The sequence below is a fragment of the Rana temporaria genome, chromosome 10, assembly GCF_905171775.1.
Source record: "Rana temporaria chromosome 10, aRanTem1.1, whole genome shotgun sequence".
NCBI lineage: Eukaryota > Metazoa > Chordata > Amphibia > Anura > Ranidae > Rana > Rana temporaria.
Window position 1 is genome coordinate 93,131,935 of NC_053498.1, and position 14,376 is coordinate 93,146,310.

Genomic DNA, 14,376 nt, shown 5'->3' on the forward strand with positions numbered 1-14,376 from the left:
ATACGAATCCTACATCTCAGGTTAAGACCCCCTTTGCCCACTCTCCCTCTTTCCCGATAGCAAATGGAACGCGCCAGGGATGCCCACTTTCGCCGCTTCTGTTCGCGCTTTGCGTGGAGCCCCTGGCGGCATCGATTCGCAGGAACCCGGATATCCGGGGTGTCTTGGTGCGGGGTAGGGAATTCAAGCTGGCGCTTTTCGCAGACGACGTTATTCTGACCCTGACCCAACTTAGAATCTCCCTGCCTAACCTCCACGCTGAACTCGATCTATATAGGTCCCTGTCGGGTTATAAGATAAATGCGGCCAAGTCGGTAGCTCTCCCCATTAACATCCCCGACGAGGAGGTTCGACATCTAAAGCAGTGCTTTCCCTACCACTGGGCTACAGCGGGGCTGAAATATCTGGGGGTGCAGATCACCCCGTCCTTTGACTCTTTATATAAGGCCAACTTCCCCCCCCCTCTATCGCTCCATAAGAGAACTTTTGCAGAAGTGGAGGGCCCATCACATTTCCCTTCTGGGTAGGGTGGCATCTGTTAAGATGGTCATCCTTCCCAAACTCCTCTATTTATTCCAGACGTTGCCCATACCAGTCCCATACGCGGACCTACGTAAGCTCCAAGCGGATCTGGTCCGCTTCGTCTGGAATTACGGGCGACACAGAGTCCCACGGACGGTCTTGACAGCATCCCGCACTGACGGGGGATTGGGGTTCCCTGACCTGCTTAAATATTATCAGGCAGCTCAGCTGCGCGCCGTTGCCTCTTGGTTCCCTCAGCGCTCTTATAATATATGGACACAAATCGAGAAAATTTGGATGGCTCCCGCACACCCGAATAGCCTACTATGGAATGCAGGCGCGGAGGTGGATCCGGGCCGACTCTTGGGGCCCATGCTTCACCTCAGGACGCTTTGGCGCAGACTGTCCCGGACGCATAGCCTGAGCTCGGAGCGGTCTCTTTTGACCTCCTTCCTGTTCAACCCCAGGATGCCTGATAGTTTGACCCATCAGATGTCGTCGCCTTGGGCGTCGCGTGATCTTTTTCATTTTGGCCATTTAGTGGACCCCATAACACGGAAACTCCTATCGTTTTCCGATTTGCAAAAGAAATTTGACCTACCCCGCCAGGTGTTCTATGGGTATCTGCAGATAAGACACTATGCACAATCATTTGCCCCTGGGCTCCAATTTTCAGCGCCAACGCCTTTCGAAAAACTGGTACTGGAGGGATCGGCTCGACGCGGGTTGATATCTGATACGTATCGGTTGCTGAACTCTCGCTCTTTCCCCACCCAGGGTAAGCATGCATACATGCTGCGATGGGAGAGGGAGCTCGGGGAGGAGATCTCGGAGACAGAGTGGCAGACGATCTGGTCCCAGGCGGCTAAAAGCTCTCTTTGTACGTTGTATAAGGAGAATGCCTATAAAATATTGTATTTCTGGTACATGACGCCGGCTATCCTCCACGCTATCTATCCATCCAGTTCAGACAGGTGTTGGCGTTGTCAGGGAGCCAGGGGAACCTTGTACCACATTTACTGGACCTGCCCCAAGATAGTACCGTTTTGGACGGAGACCCAGCAGTTGCTATCTCGCCTCCTTGGAGTGCTGGTTCCCTGGTCCCCGAAACAGTTTTTACTAGGAGTCTCAGCCCTGCGGATCTCCAAGTCCTCCAAGAAATTGTTGAGGCATGTATTGACGGCTGCGAGATGCCTAGTTGCCCTCCATTGGAAGCGCCTGTCACCCCCTTCTCAATCTGACCTCTACGCCAGGATCAAAGATATTGAACTAATGGAAAAAATGACTGCCAGGTTACGAGATAGTTTGGACACTCATGATGCAGTTTGGGCGGAATGGCATCGTCGGGAGGATCCGCCTTGAACCACGAGTCGAGCCACCCCTTAACCCCCCCCCCCCCTCTTTCTCTCTCCCTGTCTATCTGCGCTTGCAGTCTCCTTCCTCTGCTCTTTCTCCACCTCTTTTATTTTTTCTTTCCCTTTTCCTTGTTTTTTTCTTGGCTCCCTCTTTTTTGTTTCCTCCTATGCCTCTGCTACTCAGGGGTTTGTTCTACACGTGCTTACTTTTGTCTTTTGGCAGCTTGTGTTTTTAGGTTGGCTGCTTACGAGCGGAGTTATTGAGCTCCCCCTGATACCTGCCTTGTACTGTACTGTTATATGCTATGCACTGTTTTCTATTCTGTTGATGCTCTGATGGCATCCTTGTACCGTATCTTTTCTGGCACGGGGGTTACCTCGTGTCCAATAAAAACTGTTAATTGAAAAAAAAAAAAAGTAAATCGCTGTATCGCTGTAACCAAGCCTCAATCTTAATCTCCGTTACCGCGGAAACTACATTAGTTGCTGTGTCTGCGGCTGCAGTGTACTCCCCTTTGTGACGTCTTATACAGTCACACGTGGGGAGTATCAGGAAGAGCTATAACAACGCGAGACTTCTCCTCTGTGTCAGACAGAGGGGAAGCTCTCTCCCATTCAGTGCCGGAAGCAACAAAAATGAAAAACCGGCCAACTTTAGATGGGCCGGTTTTGACGAGCATAAGTGCGCAAGCGCGGTGACGTCATCAAAAATAAAAATGCGATTTTACAGCTAATTACAGGGGTGAGTACATTTTCACAGACAGCGGTGGGCTGCCTGTGTTATGGGCCAATTTTTAAAATAATGTTGTCTCCGAGGGTATACAACCACTTTAAGTAAAAATGTCCTAATTTAAGGAAATATATCTGTGTATATATATATATATATATATATATATATATATATATATATATATATATATATTAGAATGTGATATTGAGATTATCACCTGAGTATTAATTTCTGATATGAGTTTAACAATTTTATTAATAATATAGATTTTGTAATTGGTTTAGACAACCTTTGGTTGGAAATGAAATCCAGGTTATTGGGAAAATTTGTAAAATGGGATTCGTTTAGATTAAGATAACAATTTTGTAATTTTACATTTCTGCAATAGCCTTTATTGAGAAAAAAGGTTAAGATGAGGTTGTTAATTGGAATACAGCTGCCATAATATTTAATAAAGCCAAGATGGATGGGATACAAGAAGTTTTTCTACAAAGATGGAATCCAAAGGTCTGATAATAACTTGATGTGCGGTCCATGATGTGAGAGTAATAATAAATAAAATGTAAAAAAATATAACAGACCCATCACATCAAGTCCACACACCCTGTTAGAATAGATGTCACCTGCAGCCAGTTGTTTTATAGTTTTTGATCTGGCTGAGAGCTTTCTGTTTTGTCATAAACAGATTATTGACCTTTTGTTTTTATGTATTTTTATTTTGAAATACAAAGCAGAATGTGTGGATTGTGAAATGATGTGCCCCTTTCCCTTGTAAGTGCAATGGTATAAGCAGAAGAACATTTTGGGCTAGATTCAGGTATCTGCGCCTGATCTTACGGCGGCGCAGCGTATCGTATTTACGCTACGCCACCGCAACTTACAGGAGCAAGTGCAGTATTCACAAAGCACTTGCTCCGTAAGTTGCGGTGGCGTAGCGTAAATGGGGCCGGCGTAAGCGCACATAATTCAAATGTGTAAGGGGGGCGTGTTTTATGTAACTGTGTGTTGACCTGACGTGATTGACGTTTTGTACGAACGGTGCATGCGCCGTCCGTGTACATATCACAGTGTGCATTGCTCCAAATGACGTGGTTTCGACTTGAACCTAAATTACGTCCAGCCCTATTCGCGAACGACTTACGCAAACGACGTAAAAAATTCAAAAATCTAAGCGGGAACGACGTCCATACTTAACATTGAGTGCGCCTCATAGAAGCAGGCACAACGTTACGCCAAAAAAGCCTTGTTTTTTACGTCGTTTGCGTATAATTGTATTCTATACTGTATGTTTTGCACACTGCACTCACTGTGCACACGGCACTAATAATGTTTTCAGTACATGTTTGCATTCTTTCGAGTACTGATTAGAATTAGCCTGCCTATGTTACGCCCCTTGGCCCAGATTCAGGTACACTTGCGCTCAATTTGCGGAGGCGCAGGGCAACGATTTTGGCAGGTGACATGGCAAATGACAATCCGCAACTTGTGGCAGGTGACATGGCAAATGACAATCCGCAACTTGTGGCAGGTGATGTGGCAAATCACAATCCTCAACTTGTGGCAGGTGATGTGGCAAGTGGACAATCCGCAACTTGTGGCAGGTGACATGGCAAATGACAATCCGCAACTTGTGGCAGGTGACATGGCAAATGACAATCCGCAACTTGTGGCAGGTGACGTGGCAAATGACAATCCGCAACTTGTGGCAGGTGATGTGGCAAATCACAATCCGCAACTTGTGGCAGGTGATGTGGCAAGTGGACAATCCACAATGTGTGGCAAGTGACAATCCATAGCTTGTGGCAGGTGATGTGGCAAGTGACACGCTAAATACAAGTACACTGCTGCTCTCTCAGCTGCTGCTACTCACTTTGGTCTCACAAAATGGCTGAAATAGTTAAATAATACTGTTTTTTGAGCTTGGGGAGGGTCTTATGATGTTATCTTAACTAAACGCTTCTAGACACAAACGTGGTAAAACGCTGCTAAACGCGGCATGCAAACGCGGCTAAATGGACATTTTTTACAGCACATGCAGCCACCAAGCACACTCTTGTTTGTTGCGGAAAAATGCCTATAATACGCATTTTTTTCACATTGCACTGCTCAGCACCCAGAGGCTCTATTGAAGTGTGAACATATCAAACACTTGTTTTCTCTGTATCCTTGTGGTGAATGGTGTTGATCAGAAGCAGGAAAACTCCAGTCACCACACTAGTGTGAGCGAGTCCTAAAAGATAAATACAACTCTGGAGAAACAGACTCACACTTGCCACCTGCTGGTTGCAAAAGGGTTATTATGACATTTTTGCATGCAATATTTTATATTTATTGGATTAAAAAGGAATGAAAAAAAAAATAGATTTTACTCCTGAACATATTAACAATATAGAATATATATATAATTGCAGCACAGAATTTTCACTCAACATTTGCCGATCCACATATGGAATGGAAGAGTTTCATATTTTTGTCCTGCAAACAGATTTTACTGTGTCAGTAGGCAAATGTTGGCAGACAGCGCTTACTCCAGAGCGTACAATGTCAGTGGAGTTTAACCACTTGCTATCTGGGTAAATTCTTTTCATTTTTTGCATTTTTTGCTAGGCATGTGCAAAAGGGAAAAATTTGTTTTGTTTCGTTTTAATTTGTTATTTAATTAATTTCGTTAAGTTAGATTTGTTACATGTGTTAAATTCGTTTTTGGAATACGTTCGTTTTTGACCGGATTCGATAATATTTCAATCGGATTCGAAAACAAATTCTATTCGAATAGAATTCGAAAACAATTCGATTCGAAAACAAATTCGAATGAAAATTGAAAGCAAATTGGAATCAAAATCTAAAAAATATAAATCGATTTCTAAAAAATAATACAGTAAAATAGAATATAAAATAATAAAACAATAGAATGAAAATCAAAGAATAGTAAAGAACAGAATGGAATTTAATAGAATGTAATCAAATACAATAGAATATGATCTGGCTTCTTCTATCTATCTTCTATCTATCTTCCATTTTCTGAAATTCGAAATTCATATAGAATGAACTCAAATTCGAATAGAAAAATATTAGAAGAGTAGAATAATAAAATATATATATATATATATATATATATATATATATATATATATATATATATATTTTATTCTACTCTATTCTAGGTGACATCTTGCCCTCGGCGTGTCTTCCGGGTTCACGGCTCCGGCGCTGTAAGTGGCCGGAGCCGCGATAACGTCACTCCCGCGAATGTGCGTGGGAGTTTTCTTCACGGCAAGGTCCGGCAACGCTGCCGGACCTTAAGCTGGGGCATTCAGAGTACATGCACCGCTGATGTCAGCGGCTGCATGCATAGGGAATATCTCCTAAACCGTATAGGTTTAGGAGATATTAATTTTACCTACAGGAAAACCTTATTATAGGCTTACCTGTAGGTAAAAGTGTAAAATTTGGGTATACAACCACTTTAATGCTCTACTGTTTGAAGCTGGTAATGTTCAGCACTAGCACAAAGGTGCAAAAGGAAATAATCTACATTCACTGATATCACAAATTTAGCAAGTGTCATTTGTTATTATGGAAATACAAGGATTGCTTGACACACCAAGATAAACATGGAGTATAATATATTGATGAATGCTATTAGAAGAATGTTGGAGTTTCCTGATTACATCATGATATTGGCATACTTATCACAGTTATATTTGTGAACCTATTCAGAGTGTTATGCGGCACAACTCTGATCTTTGGCTATTTATTTAGCAAGGAAATCTTTTTTAGACCTTCTGGGCTGGGCTGTAAAAAGATTATAAAATACTTGTATAAAAGTATATTTATATATTTGAAATTCTTTATTTTCAGTTTTTGAGCCATACAGGAATTAGCATTAGAAGGCCAGAGAAATCATACATTGTAGCCATCATTCATTATTACGTACATTACAGAAATAAAACACCCATCGGCTGAAACATAAAAAATAACCGATCAGTTATAATCCATACTAGTCAGGTAAAGAACCTATGGTTTAAATATCTTGGTCAAACACAATCTCTTGTCAAATTTGTTTATTACATTTTCAAAATTGCAATAAAATTGTCAATAAACATAGTCACTATAAATAGTAGCAGTTAAGGAGAACACAAATTAGATATTTATTTCAAGCTCCAGAGCTTTTTAGAAGGCAACAACGACAAAAAAAGAGAAAAAAAAAACAGTAATTTGAGCTTAACTGGTTGCCGACCAGCCGCCGCAGTTCTACGGCGGCAGGTCGGCTCTCCTGCCCGAGAGCCCGTAGCTCTACGTCGGCAGGCGAAGCGGCCACTGGGGGCGAGCGCGCCCCCCGCTTGCTCCTGACTCCCGCGCACGTGCCCGGCAGTCGCGATCACCGCCAGACACCCGCGATCGCTCGTTACAGAGCAAGAACCGGGAGCTGTGTGTGTAAACACGCAGCTCCCGGTCCTGTCAGGGGAGAAATGCCTGACCGTCTGTTCATACAATGTATAAACAGCGATCAGTCATTTCCCCATGTGAGGCCACCCCCCCTACAGTTAGAACACACCCAGGGAACATACTTAACCCCTTCCCCGCCCCCTAGTGTTAACCCCTTCCCTGCCAGTGGCATTTTTATAGTAATCAATGCATTTTCATAGCACTGATCGCTATAAAAATGCCAATGGTCCCAAAAATGTGTCAAAAGTGTCCGAAGTGTCCGCCATAATGTTGCAGTACTGAAAAAAAATCACTGATCGCCGCCATTACTAGTAAAAAAAATATATTTATAAAAATGCCATAAAACTACCCCCTATTTTGTAAACGCTATAACTTTTGCGCAAACCAATCAAAAAACGCTTATTGCGATTTTTTTTACGAAAAATATGTAGAAGAATACGTATCGGCCTAAACTGAGAAAAAAAATAGTTTTTTTGTATATTTTTGGGGGATATTTATTATAGTAAAAAGTAAAAAAAAAATGTTTTTTTTTTCAAAATTGTTGCTCTTTTTTTTAGCGCAACAACTAAAAACCGTAGAGGTGATCAAATACCACCAAAAGAAAGCTCTATTTGTGGGGAAAAAAGGACGCCAATTTTGTTTGGGAGCCACGTCGCACGACCGCGCAATTGTCAGTTAAAGCGACACAGTGCCGAATCGCAAAAAGTCCTCTGGTCTTTGACCAGCAATATGGACCGGGGGTTAAGTGGTTAAAGTGGATGTAAACCCGATTTTTTTTTTTTTTTGCTGTCACAATGTACAGAATAAGATTTCCTATCATCTGTGCCCAGTCTTGCCACACAGAGTTGATCCAGCTCTGAGCAATCCTCTTTTATTGTTCAGTGAAATAAAACGGACTTGCAGAAAAAAACCTTAGTCCGTTCCACCCCCTTTGCTGTGAATGACGGGTTATTTACATATCTCATGCACTAGCTTCAGACAGGCATTATTTTTTTAATTCCCACCCCCACTCCTTTTCTGAAGTCATGTGGTTACTTTTCTGGATTTTGACTGGATGTTAGTGATCATAGCAGAATTTAGTGCACGGAATACACAGGAAAAAATGCATGTTGACAAGGGGAGTGTAGAGGAGGGCGGGGAGTCTACTGACATCATGACTCCACCCACCGAGCTCCAGACAACAGACCCACCCACAAAATCTGCAGTTTTTCAGTTCTTTTAACAGATAGAGGGAAAACATTTGACAGGTAAGGATACATGCAGGAGGCATTTATATCCTTATAGATCAGCACTATGGCAGTAGTTTAGAAAGGATTATTCCTTTTATCATACTACAATATTTATTTATCCACGCACATGCTCCTTAAAATTGGATGAATCCATGAAAGGCATAGAGCTACTATATGTCATGTTTTATGCCAAATTATATGTTTTACCAGATCAAATCATTACATGTATTATGTATTATTATGTGGCAATTTGCCATTACTGTATGTATATCTATTGTATGATTTGTATTGGTTATCTATGTCTACTCATGATTATCCTCATGTAACATATTATTGATTTCCAATAAATTAGAATTTTTACATCCGCGTGCTTCATCTAAAGTCACAATCCTCTGTTCCCTTTTTGTCTCTTTTTTCTTAGACTTTTTTTAGCTTTCTCTATCTAATTTTCTGTATATTTTTCTCTAATTGTTAAGCCTCGTACACACGATCAGTCCATCCGATGAGAGCGGACCGATGGACCGTTTTCATCGGTTAACCGACGAAGCTGACTGATGGTCCCTCGCGCCTACACACCATCGGTTAAAAAACCGATCGTGTCAGAACGCGGTGACGTAAAACACAACGACGTGCTGAAAAAAACGAAGTTCAATGCTTCCAAGCATGCGTCGACTTGATTCTGAGCATGCGTGGATTTTTAGCCGATGGTTGTGCCTATTAACGATCATTTTTTCCCCATCGGTTAGGAATCCATCGATGGTTAAATAACCTATGGGGCCCACACACGATCGGTTCTGACCGATGAAAACGGTCCATCAGACCGTTGTCCCTTTGGTTACCCTATCGTGTGTACGAGGCCTTGCACTTTAGTTTTTAGGCTCCAATACTGCTATAGTTTTGAGCCTTGTGATTATTTGCTCTAAATGCTACACATTAGTGGCCCTCAATGATGCACCTCTATCATTGCTGGTGTCTCTTCGTTGTGATAATATTTACTGAATTGTTTTTTTTAGTGTGCTATGCATACAAAATATCTGTTATGTGTACGGTGCGTGTATATTTGTGCTTTTCTAAAAAAAAGTTTCAATAAAAATTGTTAATGATAAAGAAAATAAAATTATTTGACACAAGTGAAAAGTGATATGTTGTTGTTAATCAATGTGCCAATATTGTTTGGTGAAAATGAAATATGCATTGTGAGGTTCAGGTAAGTCTCAAAAATGTTTGGAAAAACATGTACGCTAACTTGTAAAAATCCTAATTAGCTATTAAAAAACTTTGACTGAAATCTGCCGATTTTTAGTCTCTAATGCCTACAACCGAATGATGTTTGTGGACAAAATTGACATATTTATCTAAAGGATAGTCAAAGTGGATAGTGATATTCAGATCTGGTGATTTATGGAATATGGAAAAACACCAACATCTTTGATAAAAAAAACAAAAAAAACATCTCATCTGTGGTCGCGGGTGCCACCACTCATCATTAGAAGCGGCCAGCTCAGTGCGCCTGCACCCGATGTCTACGGCGCATGCGCCGTAGACATCGGTGCCGCTATTTCTGCAACCTTTTAGGTTTGGGAGATATTTGTTGCATCTACAGGTTCTTAATCTAAGCTTACCTGTAGGTTAAAGTGGTTGTAATTACAACCACTTTAAGAACGATGGGGATACATCCAGGTAAACTTGATCTTATTTAAGTCATTGATGAAAGGGTCCCAGTTAAGGTTTTCACATAGATTAAGGTAGTACTTTTTTTTACATTGGCTAATTGATATGGTGTTGGACCACCTTTGGCATCCAAGGCGGCCTGAATTCTCCAGAGAATTGACAAATATAGGTATTGGATGGTGGATAATAGAATTTGATACTCCTCTTCATGCAAAAATCCAGGTCACAATTCTGGGCAATGTCCTTCTGTATTTTTTGGTCAGTTGAAAATGTAGACTGTGCTTATGCTTATCAGACAACGTTTACCCAGAAACTGTGTGTAGCGCCGGGTTACTTCCAAGTACCGGTGCTGACAAAATTTAAGGGATAATCAGAGTATAAGTGGCTCTGATTTAAATTTCAATTAAAAAAAGGGGGGCTTCTGTTTCGGCTTGGCTGTGCTGTGGGCCCATTCTGTTGTTGCTGGGGTGTTATACCACCCCGGGGCAACAGGTGGCACCATTGAAGTCGAGGTTTGGGTGCCTCTTGCCAGCAGCCAATCAGGAGAGAGTGTTCTCTCGCGGGGCATGCTGGGAGAGGGTACTTCTGGAACAGATGCCATTAAGGCGGGGTCTTCTTCCGGTGTGGCACCCACCTTCAGGGTGTCCACACATCACGGCTCCTGGCAAAATGGCCCACCATGCCAGGGTGCGCGTGCCACGCGGTGCTCCTGGTTCCGTGACCATGATGGTTTGGAGCGTTTAAGCTGTGGCGGGACCCCAGTAATCGACTGGGTCCCCAATTTTGAGAAGATCCCAAGCGTTGTTCCTTTGAGGGGAAGCTGTTCGGTGGAAAGTCCGCCTGAGGAGAGCCAAGAGAGGCTGGCCTTCCAATAGGGCCTCGATGATCCACCGGGGATCAAGGTATCCGGACACTGAGAGGGTGGACGTTAGTCACCTGTCAGTCGGTACCTAACTGCAAACTACCTGAAAGAGATCCAGGCGCAAAGTCTACTGAGGAGAATTATTCTCCGTGATCTAAGTTATAGGGAGGGTCTGTGGCAGAGACTTTCTTCCCACAAGGTTCCGAGTGATACTCTGGCTGCCAGGTCGGTGAGAGAGGCCTGTCCAGGTACACTAAACGCACTCTGGCAAGAGTGGCGACGAAGAAACAAAGTGGTTGGAAGCAGGACTGTTTCCATATTGTTATGCCTGAGTCTGCTATTTCTCCTCCTTCTACATCTTCACCCTCCACTGAAAGTTTTATTGTTTTACCTTGTTGGGTAAATAAAAGTGCAAGAGAAAGTCACCTGCTGTGTGGACATTCCATTACTACAGCTCTCATCAACTACCCTAGACGGCGGAGTCACAGAGGTAACAGGCCATCCCATTCAATAACCAGCGGCTCCTTCGGGGGTGAGCGCTACATGTATATGCCGTCATAACCTTTGATACTGTACCTCATGACACTGCAAATAAATTGGCAACTTCAGACACAGAGGCACCAGCTAAGCGGGTACCAACAATTTGCCCTCTTTGAACCTAAGTAAGCTTTGATATGACTCCATATTATTGTCAGTGCACGCTGTGGGGCTTCCCAACTGTTAGCTAGGTGCAGTAGTGTATTTAGGTTTTGTGCTGCCCTAGACCTGACTAAACTCATGCACCCCCTAATTTAAATATGACCCACTCCTTCCTGTCAAGGCCACAGACTTGAAATTTTCGAGTGGGGACACTAGTTCTGAAGGCCTGGAGGGGGGATGGATTCCCTAATTTGCATAGATTTCCTCTCACTTCCTGTTTGGCTATGGGGAAGGAAGTGAAGGGAAATCTCTGTAATGGGACAGGGATGTTAAAAAATAAACTGTCAGGGGCTATAACCCTACCTTACTCTATCCAAAATGAAAAACAAAAGTGTTGCCTATAGCTTCTACTTTAAGCACAAATGTCTGATAAATTTATGGAGAGGTCTAAGAAGATATAACCATGTCAATGGTGCAGCATTATACATATAGCCCAGTGAGGAAGGTTTGTGGTCCAGGATGATAGAACAGTCAAAATTAGAAGAAGCGCCCCCCACACACACACACACACACAGTTGTGGAATGCCAGCCCCCTGCATACTCGAAGCAGTGCGGCCGCTTTATGGGAGCGCTAGACTAATTTGCCTCTTGGCCCAGTCCACCCCATAAGTGTGACGCTACACTAACAGTGTAACACAAGCTGGCAGGGACTCTTTTCGTGCTGCCCCCCTGCAAAGTGCTGCCCTAGGCCTGGGCCTTGTTGGTCTAGGCCAGGATACAGCATTGGATAGGTGTCTAATCACACAGAGAAAGCAAAGGAAGGTTACATGACTTCTGCTTTCAACATAATACTGTACATGTCGTCACTTTCACACCTGCAAATCATGTATTTGTCTCCCACCCTGTATTTCCGCTAACATTATGTCAATTAAAGTCATATGATGCTGACTACCAGCTTCTTTCGTGTGTTTGTTTCACGTTTTTATGGTTGTAAACATGAAACTCTTTACAACACCCACGGGGAAGGAAAAGAAAACACATGTTGCAGATAAACACAGCTCCTTAACTCCATAATCTGAGCTTTGGCACCTATCAGGGGGGGAAGGGTTCCAATGTTTGGATTTCGTAAAATACAACGGGAAAAAAAGGAACTATGGCATTTCCTCTACGTTTGGATGCAAGTGGTTGGGGTTTAGGCAGCCAAAATAAGAAAATTCATGTTCCGGCTGTATTTTACATACAGTAAAGTCCCTTTGCCTCCCACAAGTGATAGTACAATAATGATGTCATTACAGTGTGATAGTGACACTATTGTACAGTGAATGAATGACAATCATGAATACTGGCTGTACAGCAGCATCAGGTATGTCTCCATTTACAAAGATCTATGGGAAAATCATTTTGACAGATAACATATATCATTGCGTTTAGCCTACTGTATAACAATCATGGCTGTCTCCGACTTGCTGTTTAAAAAGCTATTAGTTAAAGCAAAATTTGCATCTGAAAAGTAGCATGAATTTCATATAGAGGGAGAAAAAGGTTTGATAGTATACTTCCCTTTCCCCTGGCTTCGGCCCACAGAGCCTAGGTAAGGATGCTGTCATTGGGTAAGAGCTGGTGAATGTAGAATACTCCAATGGGGGTAAAAGCTCTTATATTTTCAGATTTCCTTGTTTTACATGTAAACGATTTCTTTACTTTGAAAAATAAAGCAGAAACACAGTTCAAGAAATCAGTTCTGAAATCTATTCATTTATTACAGCGCAATATTTCTGTCCAAGAAGACCTTTCTTATGCCATGGTCTAGCAATATGGGTGTGTGTAATTACTTTGACAAATTTCTTTTATAGAGTTATGATGTTGTTTCTTTGTAAGTATTTCTTTGGTAATTAAAGCATATGTAAATAGAATTTGTTTTAAGTTTTGGGTAGGGCTGAGAAGCATAAAAATTACAGTTAACCACTCACCCACAGGACACCTTGACCCGCTTCCTGCCCAGGCATATTTTTAGCTTTCACTTTGGTTTACAATTACGTGGTCACCCATATGAAATTTTACAATTAAGTAATTATAAAATTTTGCAAAAAAGTAATTTTTCTCCTTCACTGATATGCGCTGATGAGGCTGCACTGATGGGCACTGATAGGCTACACTGATGGACACTTATAGGCTGCACTGATGGGCAGCACTGATGATCGGTGCCCTATTTATAAGTGCAAATGTGCCCTGTCAGAATTGTCATTTACCGCTTCTCCTTTTTTAAGGCTGCGACAGCACGTGAGGAAAGGAATGCCGATAACCAGCTACTTTGTTAACATCAGCTGTGATTGGATACAGCTGATCACATTGTAAAGGCCCCTGTGATTGACCCTTTCCTTGCGACTGGTGATCAGCCGTGTCCAAAGGACACAGATCACACAGCCCGCCAGATGCGCACCCTAGGGGGAGCGCTGGGAGCGTGGTTCTGGGAGGACGTCCTTGGACACCGACCCAGAACAAGACGACCACGCTGTACCTGTCTTTTGGCTATGGCACGGTGGGAAAGTGGTTAGGAAGTTGTTCCTGGATTCCATCCTGTAATCAGTGGCTATGCACTGATCGAAATTCAACTGGTTCAGCAGGGACAGGTTCAATTCCGATCAGTGTGTAACCATCTCTGCTGAAAGGAAGTCAATCATTTGATCAACTACTGTTGAAGGGACATGTTGGAAAACTTTTGTCAATTAGTGCATTCTGACAGTGGCTGATCCCACTAATAGAATACAATGTCCTGGAGGGGAGATTTCTCCATCGACTTTGTTTGTGTGGATGGAGGAATCTGTTCGTTTTCAATGGACTGAATGAAAAAAAAAATAATAATGTATAACCAGTTTTAGGCTTCTTTTTTGCTGTCTGTGTCTCATTGGGGAGAATTTC